The following is a 12,287-nucleotide window of genomic DNA, read 5'->3' as shown; positions in this document are numbered from 1 at the left end:
CCACCAGTGGCCTCTTGCCTTGATGCTGCTTTTGCTGGGCAGCCAGGGTGAGCACCTTCTAAGCAGGATGCCTGTGGCACTCTTGCTGCTGCGGGTGGGGCGGGGGGGGGGGGGGAAACGCAGAGCTCTCTTGAGCCCTGCCCTCCCAAGAACCGGGGCTCCGGCCTCTGCCCTAATGGTGCTGCACCCTGCTGACAGCGTCTGGCCAAGCAAGAACTCTGTAACCAGGGTGAAGGCCACCAGAGCTGCGTCTCCGACAAGCAGAGAGGCCTCTGCTGCCTTGAGCACTATGGGCTAACTGCAGTGCAGGGACTGAGCTGTTTCCTTTGGCCCCTTGGGATGAGGCAGCTGTTCCGAGCCCGGTTGCAGAATGAGCCCCCTGTGTAAGTGAGGGGTGAGTCTCCTCCGCGTGTGTTGCCCGGCCCCTCCCCAGCCTTCAGCGCCCAGAGTCCCAGCCCTCCCACACTGGCCTCCAACCCGCCTGGACGTCTCCAGGCAAGCCTCAAGCCTTCTGTGCAGGCGTGCTGCTGGAGGCGGATGCCGCTTCTGCAGCACGGGCTGGCAAGGGCAAGAAGGGCAGCCCCTCTGGCAGGCCAGGGGGGACGCCCTGGCGGGCGCTCCTCCAGGACGTGGTCTCTGGAGCAGGCCCGTACGGATGTCGCCTGCCCGTCCGCAGCCCCTCTTTTCCTCCGGGCGCGTTCTGCACAGCGCCGTGTAACGGTCACCTGGGGGGAGCGTGGAGCTGGGCTTCTGCGGGGTGGGCTCCGTGGTGGGTCTGTGGTTCCGGGGGTGGGGGAGCCTTGAGGGGTGCCGGAAGACCCTCCGAGAAGCGTCAGGGAGGAGCCCGTGGGGGGCCTTAGGGCCTGAGTGCCTGGCTGCGCGCTGGCTCGGTGGGGAGAGCCTTACCTCCTCAGATGAAGTTCCGCTGGGCTGGGGAATGGAGTTGTTTCCTCGATGTCCTGATCTTGTCTCTTGTCCGTCTCTCTGACTGGCAAATTGCCACCCGGGCATGAAGCCCTGCGGGCAGAGACCTCGACCCCGATTACGGGGAGGTCAGTCAGCTCAAAGGCATAAGCCTTGCATACGCACACATCCCTTAAAGGGAAGGCTCGTGCCACGCATGCTCCTTACAGCGCTGACGTGCCTAGCTGCATCAGCCAGCTGCAGCACTCCGAGGAGGCTGACCCACTCCTCACTTAACGGGCTGAGCATGCCTGAGTACCTGCCAGAGGGGCTCTATGCAAGCCTGCCTTCTCCCCAACAGCAAGGGGGATGTGTTCTGTACCCTCAAAAACTCCCGTCTGCGGGAAGCCAGGAGGATCTGCTGGTGAGTGCCCACAATGTCTCTTGTTCTCTGCTTCTGCAAAGCGTCCATCACTAATACTGCAGCGATTTAGGGCAAAAACATACCAACATGCAAGCCACAACAGTCACGCCGTCCCCACACATACCAACACGCACACAAGACGGACAGCTTCCCAGAAGAGAAAAAAGACCTCATTGCGGCACCACCTCCAGCCAGCCTCAAACGCTACAGCCTCCTGTCCTCCCAAAGGCAGAGAGGTATAAAACTACATCCCACTTACTGACAGGTGGCCGATACTTTGTAACAAAGGTCTTCCCGTCCCCTCCCAAGGTGCAGCACAAGGCATGCACCCAGACGACGAAGCCTCGGGCTACGCACCTGAAGTTACAGGACAGCCCTGTGCACGCACCTGCCGCCCGGGCACAAAGCCCCGCAGAGGCAGAGACCTCGACCCCGATTACGGAGCGGGCAGGCGCCTCAAGGCACCGCGGGCCAGACACCTGTAGCTCGCGGCTTCCAGCCTGCCTACAGGGGAGCCACGCTGCACAGGCTGCCATTGCGGGGCACCGTGCCACCGCTGCGGAGGCCGGCACCCAACTCACTGGCCGGACCCGTGGCTCAGGCCTCTAAAGACCTCCCCCGAGCCGAGAAATGGACAGCGCGGTGACTTCCACCCTCCTTACAGGGCACTCACCCTCAGCGGCCGGCAAAAGGGGGAGCTTGGCAAACGGCCAACCGAGCAGAGACCACGGCCCTCGTTACAGGGCGGCCACGCTGCTCTGGGCAACACAGGGGCTCAGGAGCAACAGGGAACGCGGGTCCGCATCCTGGGCCCTCCCCTACCTTCAGGGAAGTGCCAGTGTCCAGGCTCCCTCGCTCCAGGCTCCTCCATCTTCTGCAACTTGCATCTTTGGCCTCCTGAAGACCTTGCAGATTCTTCACTCCTGTTGCTTGCAGTTTCTCCAAAGCCTGCCTCTTCTTGCCCACTTCTACTTTGCAGCACCAGGGCACCGGCAGCAAGAGAGAGACGGGAGACAAGATCAGGACATCGAGGAAACAACTCCATTCCCCAGCCCAGCGGAACTTCATCTGAGGAGGTAAGGCTCTCCCCACCGAACCAGCGCGCAGCCAGGCACTCAGGCCCTAAGGCCCCCCACGGGCTCCTCCCTGACGCTTCTCGGAGGGTCTTCCGGCACCCCTCAAGGCTCCCCCACCCCCAGAACCACAGACCCACCACGGAGCCCACCCCGCAGAAGCCCAGCTCCACGCTCCCCCCAGGTGACCGTTACACGGCGCTGTGCAGAACGCGCCCGGAGGAAAAGAGGGGCTGCGGACGGGCAGGCGACATCCGTACGGGCCTGCTCCAGAGACCACGTCCTGGAGGAGCGCCCGCCAGGGCGTTCCCCCTGGCCTGCCAGAGGGGCTGCCCTTCTTGCCCTTGCCAGCCCGTGCTGCAGAAGCGGCATCCGCCTCCAGCAGCACGCCTGCGCAGAAGGCTTGAGGCTTGCCTGGAGACGTCCAGGCGGGTTGGAGGCCAGTGTGGGAGGGCTGGGACTCTGGGCGCTGAAGGCTGGGGAGGGGCCGGGCAACACACGCGGAGGAGACTCACCCCTCACTTACACGGGGGGCTCACTCCGCAAGCACGCTCGGGAAAGCGGCCTCTTCTCAAGGAGCCCGAGGAGCAGCTGGGCCCCTGCACTGCAGGGAGACCATGGCGCTCGAGGCACCACGGGCCTCTCTGCTTCTCCGAGACCCAGCCCTGGTGGCCTTCACCCTGGTCACAGAGTTCTCACTCGGCCGAGGCTGTCAGCAGGGTGCAGCGCCGTAAAGGCAGAGGCCGGAGCCCCGGTGCCTGAGAGGGCAGGGCTCAAGAGAGCTCTGTGCTCCCCCCCCCGCCCCACCCACAGCTGCAAGAATGCCACTGGCATCCTACTTTGCAACGTGCTCACCCTGGCTGCCTAGCAAAAGCAGCATCAAGGCAAGAAGCCGCTGCACCATCGACCCACACCCTGACTACAGGGAGGCCAGAAGGGTCTTCCTCCCTGGGCCTTGAATTACTGGGTACTCACACTGCACAGACTGCCACCCGGGCATGAAGCCCTGCGGGCGGAGACCTCGACCCCGATTACGGGGAGGTCGGTCAGCTCAAAGGCATAAGCCTTGCATACGCACACATCCCTTAAAGGGAAGGCTCGTGCCACGCATGCTCCTTACAGCGCTGACGTGCCTAGCGTAACATCAGCCAGCCGCAGCACTCCGAGGAGGCTGACCCACTCCTCACTTAACGGGCTGAGCATGCCTGAGTACCTGCCAGAGGGGCTCTATGCAAGCCTGCCTTCTCCCCAACAGCAAGGGGGATGTGTTCTGTACCCTCAAAAACTCCCGTCTGCGGGAAGCCAGGAGGATCTGCTGGTGAGTGCCCACAATGTCTCTTGTTCTCTGCTTCTGCAAAGCGTCCATCACTAATACTGCAGCGATTTAGGGCAAAAACATACCAACATGCAAGCCACAACAGTCACGCCGTCCCCACACATACCAACACGCACACAAGACGGACAGCTTCCCAGAAGAGAAAAAAGACCTCATTGCGGCACCACCTCCAGCCAGCCTCAAACGCTACAGCCTCCTGTCCTCCCAAAGGCAGAGAGGTATAAAACTACATCCCACTTACTGACAGGTGGCCGATACTTTGTAACAAAGGTCTTCCCGTCCCCTCCCAAGGTGCAGCACAAGGCATGCACCCAGACGACGAAGCCTCGGGCTACGCACCTGAAGTTACAGGACAGCCCTGTGCACGCACCTGCCACCCGGGCACAAAGCCCCGCAGAGGCAGAGACCTCGACCCCGATTACGGAGCGGGCAGGCGCCTCAAGGCACCGCGGGCCAGACACCTGTAGCTCGCGGCTTCCAGCCTGCCTACAGGGGAGCCACGCTGCACAGGCTGCCATTGCGGGGCACCGTGCCACCGCTGCGGAGGCCGGCACCCAACTCACTGGCCGGACCCGTGGCTCAGGCCTCTAAAGACCTCCCCCGAGCCGAGAAATGGACAGCGCGGTGACTTCCACCCTCCTTACAGGGCACTCACCCTCAGCGGCCGGCAAAAGGGGGAGCTTGGCAAACGGCCAACCGAGCAGAGACCACGGCCCTCGTTACAGGGCGGCCACGCTGCTCTGGGCAACACAGGGGCTCAGGAGCAACAGGGAACGTGGGTCCGCATCCTGGCCCTGCCTTCAAGGAGGAGCCAGGCTCCAGGCAAGGGTCCCCCTTCCCTTCCCCTCAGTTGTCCGTTTACCTTCGGCCTCCTAACCACCTCGTGGATTCTGTACTCTCATTGCTTGCAATTTCTCCAGAGCTGACGCCTTCTTGCCCACTTCTGCCTTTGCAGGAGCGCGAAATTGTGAGCAGGAGACAGACAGAATAGTGTCTCTGTAATTAAAGGCCCACAGAGGCAGGGCACACCTGTGGCCTCCCTGGAATCAGGGCGCGCGTCCACCAGTGGCCTCTTGCCTTGATGCTGCTTTTGCTGGGCAGCCAGGGTGAGCACCTTCTAAGCAGGATGCCTGTGGCACTCTTGCTGCTGCGGGTGGGGCGGGGGGGGGGGGGGGGGAAACGCAGAGCTCTCTTGAGCCCTGCCCTCCCAAGAACCGGGGCTCCGGCCTCTGCCCTAATGGTGCTGCACCCTGCTGACAGCGTCTGGCCAAGCAAGAACTCTGTAACCAGGGTGAAGGCCACCAGAGCTGCGTCTCCGACAAGCAGAGAGGCCTCTGCTGCCTTGAGCACTATGGGCTAACTGCAGTGCAGGGACTGAGCTGTTTCCTTTGGCCCCTTGGGATGAGGCAGCTGTTCCGAGCCCGGTTGCAGAATGAGCCCCCTGTGTAAGTGAGGGGTGAGTCTCCTCCGCGTGTGTTGCCCGGCCCCTCCCCAGCCTTCAGCGCCCAGAGTCCCAGCCCTCCCACACTGGCCTCCAACCCGCCTGGACGTCTCCAGGCAAGCCTCAAGCCTTCTGTGCAGGCGTGCTGCTGGAGGCGGATGCCGCTTCTGCAGCACGGGCTGGCAAGGGCAAGAAGGGCAGCCCCTCTGGCAGGCCAGGGGGGACGCCCTGGCGGGCGCTCCTCCAGGACGTGGTCTCTGGAGCAGGCCCGTACGGATGTCGCCTGCCCGTCCGCAGCCCCTCTTTTCCTCCGGGCGCGTTCTGCACAGCGCCGTGTAACGGTCACCTGGGGGGAGCGTGGAGCTGGGCTTCTGCGGGGTGGGCTCCGTGGTGGGTCTGTGGTTCCGGGGGTGGGGGAGCCTTGAGGGGTGCCGGAAGACCCTCCGAGAAGCGTCAGGGAGGAGCCCGTGGGGGGCCTTAGGGCCTGAGTGCCTGGCTGCGCGCTGGCTCGGTGGGGAGAGCCTTACCTCCTCAGATGAAGTTCCGCTGGGCTGGGGAATGGAGTTGTTTCCTCGATGTCCTGATCTTGTCTCTTGTCCGTCTCTCTGACTGGCAAATTGCCACCCGGGCATGAAGCCCTGCGGGCAGAGACCTCGACCCCGATTACGGGGAGGTCGGTCAGCTCAAAGGCATAAGCCTTGCATACGCACACATCCCTTAAAGGGAAGGCTCGTGCCACGCATGCTCCTTACAGCGCTGACGTGCCTAGCGTAACATCAGCCAGCTGCAGCACTCCGAGGAGGCTGACCCACTCCTCACTTAACGGGCTGAGCATGCCTGAGTACCTGCCAGAGGGGCTCTATGCAAGCCTGCCTTCTCCCCAACAGCAAGGGGGATGTGTTCTGTACCCTCAAAAACTCCCGTCTGCGGGAAGCCAGGAGGATCTGCTGGTGAGTGCCCACAATGTCTCTTGTTCTCTGCTTCTGCAAAGCGTCCATCACTAATACTGCAGCGATTTAGGGCAAAAACATACCAACATGCAAGCCACAACAGTCACGCCGTCCCCACACATACCAACACGCACACAAGACGGACAGCTTCCCAGAAGAGAAAAAAGACCTCATTGCGGCACCACCTCCAGCCAGCCTCAAACGCTACAGCCTCCTGTCCTCCCAAAGGCAGAGAGGTATAAAACTACATCCCACTTACTGACAGGTGGCCGATACTTTGTAACAAAGGTCTTCCCGTCCCCTCCCAAGGTGCAGCACAAGGCATGCACCCAGACGACGAAGCCTCGGGCTACGCACCTGAAGTTACAGGACAGCCCTGTGCACGCACCTGCCGCCCGGGCACAAAGCCCCGCAGAGGCAGAGACCTCGACCCCGATTACGGAGCGGGCAGGCGCCTCAAGGCACCGCGGGCCAGACACCTGTAGCTCGCGGCTTCCAGCCTGCCTACAGGGGAGCCACGCTGCACAGGCTGCCATTGCGGGGCACCGTGCCACCGCTGCGGAGGCCGGCACCCAACTCACTGGCCGGACCCGTGGCTCAGGCCTCTAAAGACCTCCCCCGAGCCGAGAAATGGACAGCGCGGTGACTTCCACCCTCCTTACAGGGCACTCACCCTCAGCGGCCGGCAAAAGGGGGAGCTTGGCAAACGGCCAACCGAGCAGAGACCACGGCCCTCGTTACAGGGCGGCCACGCTGCTCTGGGCAACACAGGGGCTCAGGAGCAACAGGGAACGCGGGTCCGCATCCTGGGCCCTCCCCTACCTTCAGGGAAGTGCCAGTGTCCAGGCTCCCTCGCTCCAGGCTCCTCCATCTTCTGCAACTTGCATCTTTGGCCTCCTGAAGACCTTGCAGATTCTTCACTCCTGTTGCTTGCAGTTTCTCCAAAGCCTGCCTCTTCTTGCCCACTTCTACTTTGCAGCACCAGGGCACCGGCAGCAAGAGAGAGACGGGAGACAAGATCAGGACATCGAGGAAACAACTCCATTCCCCAGCCCAGCGGAACTTCATCTGAGGAGGTAAGGCTCTCCCCACCGAGCCAGCGCGCAGCCAGGCACTCAGGCCCTAAGGCCCCCCACGGGCTCCTCCCTGACGCTTCTCGGAGGGTCTTCCGGCACCCCTCAAGGCTCCCCCACCCCCGGAACCACAGACCCACCACGGAGCCCACCCCGCAGAAGCCCAGCTCCACGCTCCCCCCAGGTGACCGTTACACGGCGCTGTGCAGAACGCGCCCGGAGGAAAAGAGGGGCTGCGGACGGGCAGGCGACATCCGTACGGGCCTGCTCCAGAGACCACGTCCTGGAGGAGCGCCCGCCAGGGCGTCCCCCCTGGCCTGCCAGAGGGGCTGCCCTTCTTGCCCTTGCCAGCCCGTGCTGCAGAAGCGGCATCCGCCTCCAGCAGCACGCCTGCACAGAAGGCTTGAGGCTTGCCTGGAGACGTCCAGGCGGGTTGGAGGCCAGTGTGGGAGGGCTGGGACTCTGGGCGCTGAAGGCTGGGGAGGGGCCGGGCAACACACGCGGAGGAGACTCACCCCTCACTTACACAGGGGGCTCACTCCGCAAGCACGCTCGGGAAAGCGGCCTCTTCTCAAGGAGCCCGAGGAGCAGCTGGGCCCCTGCACTGCAGGGAGACCATGGCGCTCGAGGCACCACGGGCCTCTCTGCTTCTCCGAGACCCAGCCCTGGTGGCCTTCACCCTGGTCACAGAGTTCTCACTCGGCCGAGGCTGTCAGCAGGGTGCAGCGCCGTAAAGGCAGAGGCCGGAGCCCCGGTGCCTGAGAGGGCAGGGCTCAAGAGAGCTCTGTGCTCCCCCCCCCGCCCCACCCACAGCTGCAAGAATGCCACTGGCATCCTACTTTGCAACGTGCTCACCCTGGCTGCCTAGCAAAAGCAGCATCAAGGCAAGAAGCCGCTGCACCATCGACCCACACCCTGACTACAGGGAGGCCAGAAGGGTCTTCCTCCCTGGGCCTTGAATTACTGGGTACTCACACTGCACAGACTGCCACCCGGGCATGAAGCCCTGCGGGCGGAGACCTCGACCCCGATTACGGGGAGGTCAGTCAGCTCAAAGGCATAAGCCTTGCATACGCACACATCCCTTAAAGGGAAGGCTCGTGCCACGCATGCTCCTTACAGCGCTGACGTGCCTAGCGTAACATCAGCCAGCCGCAGCACTCCGAGGAGGCTGACCCACTCCTCACTTAACGGGCTGAGCATGCCTGAGTACCTGCCAGAGGGGCTCTATGCAAGCCTGCCTTCTCCCCAACAGCAAGGGGGATGTGTTCTGTACCCTCAAAAACTCCCGTCTGCGGGAAGCCAGGAGGATCTGCTGGTGAGTGCCCACAATGTCTCTTGTTCTCTGCTTCTGCAAAGCGTCCATCACTAATACTGCAGCGATTTAGGGCAAAAACATACCAACATGCAAGCCACAACAGTCACGCCGTCCCCACACATACCAACACGCACACAAGACGGACAGCTTCCCAGAAGAGAAAAAAGACCTCATTGCGGCACCACCTCCAGCCAGCCTCAAACGCTACAGCCTCCTGTCCTCCCAAAGGCAGAGAGGTATAAAACTACATCCCACTTACTGACAGGTGGCCGATACTTTGTAACAAAGGTCTTCCCGTCCCCTCCCAAGGTGCAGCACAAGGCATGCACCCAGACGACGAAGCCTCGGGCTACGCACCTGAAGTTACAGGACAGCCCTGTGCACGCACCTGCCGCCCGGGCACAAAGCCCCGCAGAGGCAGAGACCTCGACCCCGATTACGGAGCGGGCAGGCGCCTCAAGGCACCGCGGGCCAGACACCTGTAGCTCGCGGCTTCCAGCCTGCCTACAGGGGAGCCACGCTGCACAGGCTGCCATTGCGGGGCACCGTGCCACCGCTGCGGAGGCCGGCACCCAACTCACTGGCCGGACCCGTGGCTCAGGCCTCTAAAGACCTCCCCCGAGCCGAGAAATGGACAGCGCGGTGACTTCCACCCTCCTTACAGGGCACTCACCCTCAGCGGCCGGCAAAAGGGGGAGCTTGGCAAACGGCCAACCGAGCAGAGACCACGGCCCTCGTTACAGGGCGGCCACGCTGCTCTGGGCAACACAGGGGCTCAGGAGCAACAGGGAACGTGGGTCCGCATCCTGGCCCTGCCTTCAAGGAGGAGCCAGGCTCCAGGCAAGGGTCCCCCTTCCCTTCCCCTCAGTTGTCCGTTTACCTTCGGCCTCCTAACCACCTCGTGGATTCTGTACTCTCATTGCTTGCAATTTCTCCAGAGCTGACGCCTTCTTGCCCACTTCTGCCTTTGCAGGAGCGCGAAATTGTGAGCAGGAGACAGACAGAATAGTGTCTCTGTAATTAAAGGCCCACAGAGGCAGGGCACACCTGTGGCCTCCCTGGAATCAGGGCGCGCGTCCACCAGTGGCCTCTTGCCTTGATGCTGCTTTTGCTGGGCAGCCAGGGTGAGCACCTTCTAAGCAGGATGCCTGTGGCACTCTTGCTGCTGCGGGTGGGGCGGGGGGGGGGGGGGGGGAACGCAGAGCTCTCTTGAGCCCTGCCCTCCCAAGAACCGGGGCTCCAGCCTCTGCCCTAATGGTGCTGCACCCTGCTGACAGCGTCTGGCCAAGCAAGAACTCTGTAACCAGGGTGAAGGCCACCAGAGCTGCGTCTCCGACAAGCAGAGAGGCCTCTGCTGCCTTGAGCACTATGGGCTAACTGCAGTGCAGGGACTGAGCTGTTTCCTTTGGCCCCTTGGGATGAGGCAGCTGTTCCGAGCCCGGTTGCAGAATGAGCCCCCTGTGTAAGTGAGGGGTGAGTCTCCTCCGCGTGTGTTGCCCGGCCCCTCCCCAGCCTTCAGCGCCCAGAGTCCCAGCCCTCCCACACTGGCCTCCAACCCGCCTGGACGTCTCCAGGCAAGCCTCAAGCCTTCTGTGCAGGCGTGCTGCTGGAGGCGGATGCCGCTTCTGCAGCACGGGCTGGCAAGGGCAAGAAGGGCAGCCCCTCTGGCAGGCCAGGGGGGACGCCCTGGCGGGCGCTCCTCCAGGACGTGGTCTCTGGAGCAGGCCCGTACGGATGTCGCCTGCCCGTCCGCAGCCCCTCTTTTCCTCCGGGCGCGTTCTGCACAGCGCCGTGTAACGGTCACCTGGGGGGAGCGTGGAGCTGGGCTTCTGCGGGGTGGGCTCCGTGGTGGGTCTGTGGTTCCGGGGGTGGGGGAGCCTTGAGGGGTGCCGGAAGACCCTCCGAGAAGCGTCAGGGAGGAGCCCGTGGGGGGCCTTAGGGCCTGAGTGCCTGGCTGCGCGCTGGCTCGGTGGGGAGAGCCTTACCTCCTCAGATGAAGTTCCGCTGGGCTGGGGAATGGAGTTGTTTCCTCGATGTCCTGATCTTGTCTCTTGTCCGTCTCTCTGACTGGCAAATTGCCACCCGGGCATGAAGCCCTGCGGGCAGAGACCTCGACCCCGATTACGGGGAGGTCGGTCAGCTCAAAGGCATAAGCCTTGCATACGCACACATCCCTTAAAGGGAAGGCTCGTGCCACGCATGCTCCTTACAGCGCTGACGTGCCTAGCGTAACATCAGCCAGCTGCAGCACTCCGAGGAGGCTGACCCACTCCTCACTTAACGGGCTGAGCATGCCTGAGTACCTGCCAGAGGGGCTCTATGCAAGCCTGCCTTCTCCCCAACAGCAAGGGGGATGTGTTCTGTACCCTCAAAAACTCCCGTCTGCGGGAAGCCAGGAGGATCTGCTGGTGAGTGCCCACAATGTCTCTTGTTCTCTGCTTCTGCAAAGCGTCCATCACTAATACTGCAGCGATTTAGGGCAAAAACATACCAACATGCAAGCCACAACAGTCACGCCGTCCCCACACATACCAACACGCACACAAGATGGACAGCTTCCCAGAAGAGAAAAAAGACCTCATTGCGGCACCACCTCCAGCCAGCCTCAAACACTACAGCCTCCTGTCCTCCCAAAGGCAGAGAGGTATAAAACTACATCCCACTTACTGACAGGTGGCCGATACTTTGTAACAAAGGTCTTCCCGTCCCCTCCCAAGGTGCAGCACAAGGCATGCACCCAGACGACGAAGCCTCGGGCTACGCACCTGAAGTTACAGGACAGCCCTGTGCACGCACCTGCCGCCCGGGCACAAAGCCCCGCAGAGGCAGAGACCTCGACCCCGATTACGGAGCGGGCAGGCGCCTCAAGGCACCGCGGGCCAGACACCTGTAGCTCGCGGCTTCCAGCCTGCCTACAGGGGAGCCACGCTGCACAGGCTGCCATTGCGGGGCACCGTGCCACCGCTGCGGAGGCCGGCACCCAACTCACTGGCCGGACCCGTGGCTCAGGCCTCTAAAGACCTCCCCCGAGCCGAGAAATGGACAGCGCGGTGACTTCCACCCTCCTTACAGGGCACTCACCCTCAGCGGCCGGCAAAAGGGGGAGCTTGGCAAACGGCCAACCGAGCAGAGACCACGGCCCTCGTTACAGGGCGGCCACGCTGCTCTGGGCAACACAGGGGCTCAGGAGCAACAGGGAACGCGGGTCCGCATCCTGGGCCCTCCCCTACCTTCAGGGAAGTGCCAGTGTCCAGGCTCCCTCGCTCCAGGCTCCTCCATCTTCTGCAACTTGCATCTTTGGCCTCCTGAAGACCTTGCAGATTCTTCACTCCTGTTGCTTGCAGTTTCTCCAAAGCCTGCCTCTTCTTGCCCACTTCTACTTTGCAGCACCAGGGCACCGGCAGCAAGAGAGAGACGGGAGACAAGATCAGGACATCGAGGAAACCACCCCATTCTCCAGCTCAACCAAAGGGGACGCTCTAATGCCTGTTCGCACAGAGTGGTCTAGTTGTCTGGACAACAAGAGGAAGGCTTTATGATCTACCATATATCTAGTGCAGAACCAGAGGCTTTGCTGCCCTTTTTTCTTTGGGTTCAGCAGTGCTTTCAGGTGTCTAACCACTCTTTCATCAGGGTCAAGGTCTCTACCTGTGGGGCAGGTGTGCACTCACTAACAGATCCTCCTGCCTTCCCACAGATGGGAATTTTTGAGGGTACAGAACATACCCCCCTTGCTTTTGGGGAGAAGGCAGGCTCGTAAAGAGCCCTT

General features: G+C 62.4%; 1 protein-coding gene across 6 annotated transcripts in view; it reads right to left on the bottom strand.

Moving 5' to 3' along the window:
- Positions 1 to 12,287, bottom strand: part of LOC104141925 (Golgi integral membrane protein 4) — a 97,604-nt gene that overhangs the window by 17,211 nt on the left and 68,106 nt on the right. For 4 of the 6 annotated variants that reach the window (XR_011135699.1, XR_011135698.1, XR_011135703.1 and 1 more), the window contains exons 13-15: positions 11,749 to 11,894; positions 6,950 to 7,095; positions 2,150 to 2,295 (exon numbers count right to left, since the gene is read on the bottom strand). The gene's annotated coding sequence lies outside the window, so the exon portion shown is untranslated. Of the gene's footprint in view, positions 1 to 2,149; positions 2,296 to 4,665; positions 4,680 to 6,949; positions 7,096 to 9,465; positions 9,480 to 11,748; positions 11,895 to 12,287 lie in introns of those variants that run through there. The other 2 variants (XR_011135701.1, XR_011135702.1) reach the window with 2 other exon arrangements.

Source organism: Struthio camelus, chromosome 21, assembly GCF_040807025.1.
Source record: "Struthio camelus isolate bStrCam1 chromosome 21, bStrCam1.hap1, whole genome shotgun sequence".
NCBI lineage: Eukaryota > Metazoa > Chordata > Aves > Struthioniformes > Struthionidae > Struthio > Struthio camelus.
The sequence above is the reverse complement of the archived record's forward strand: the minus strand, read 5'-3'. Positions and strand labels throughout refer to the sequence as shown.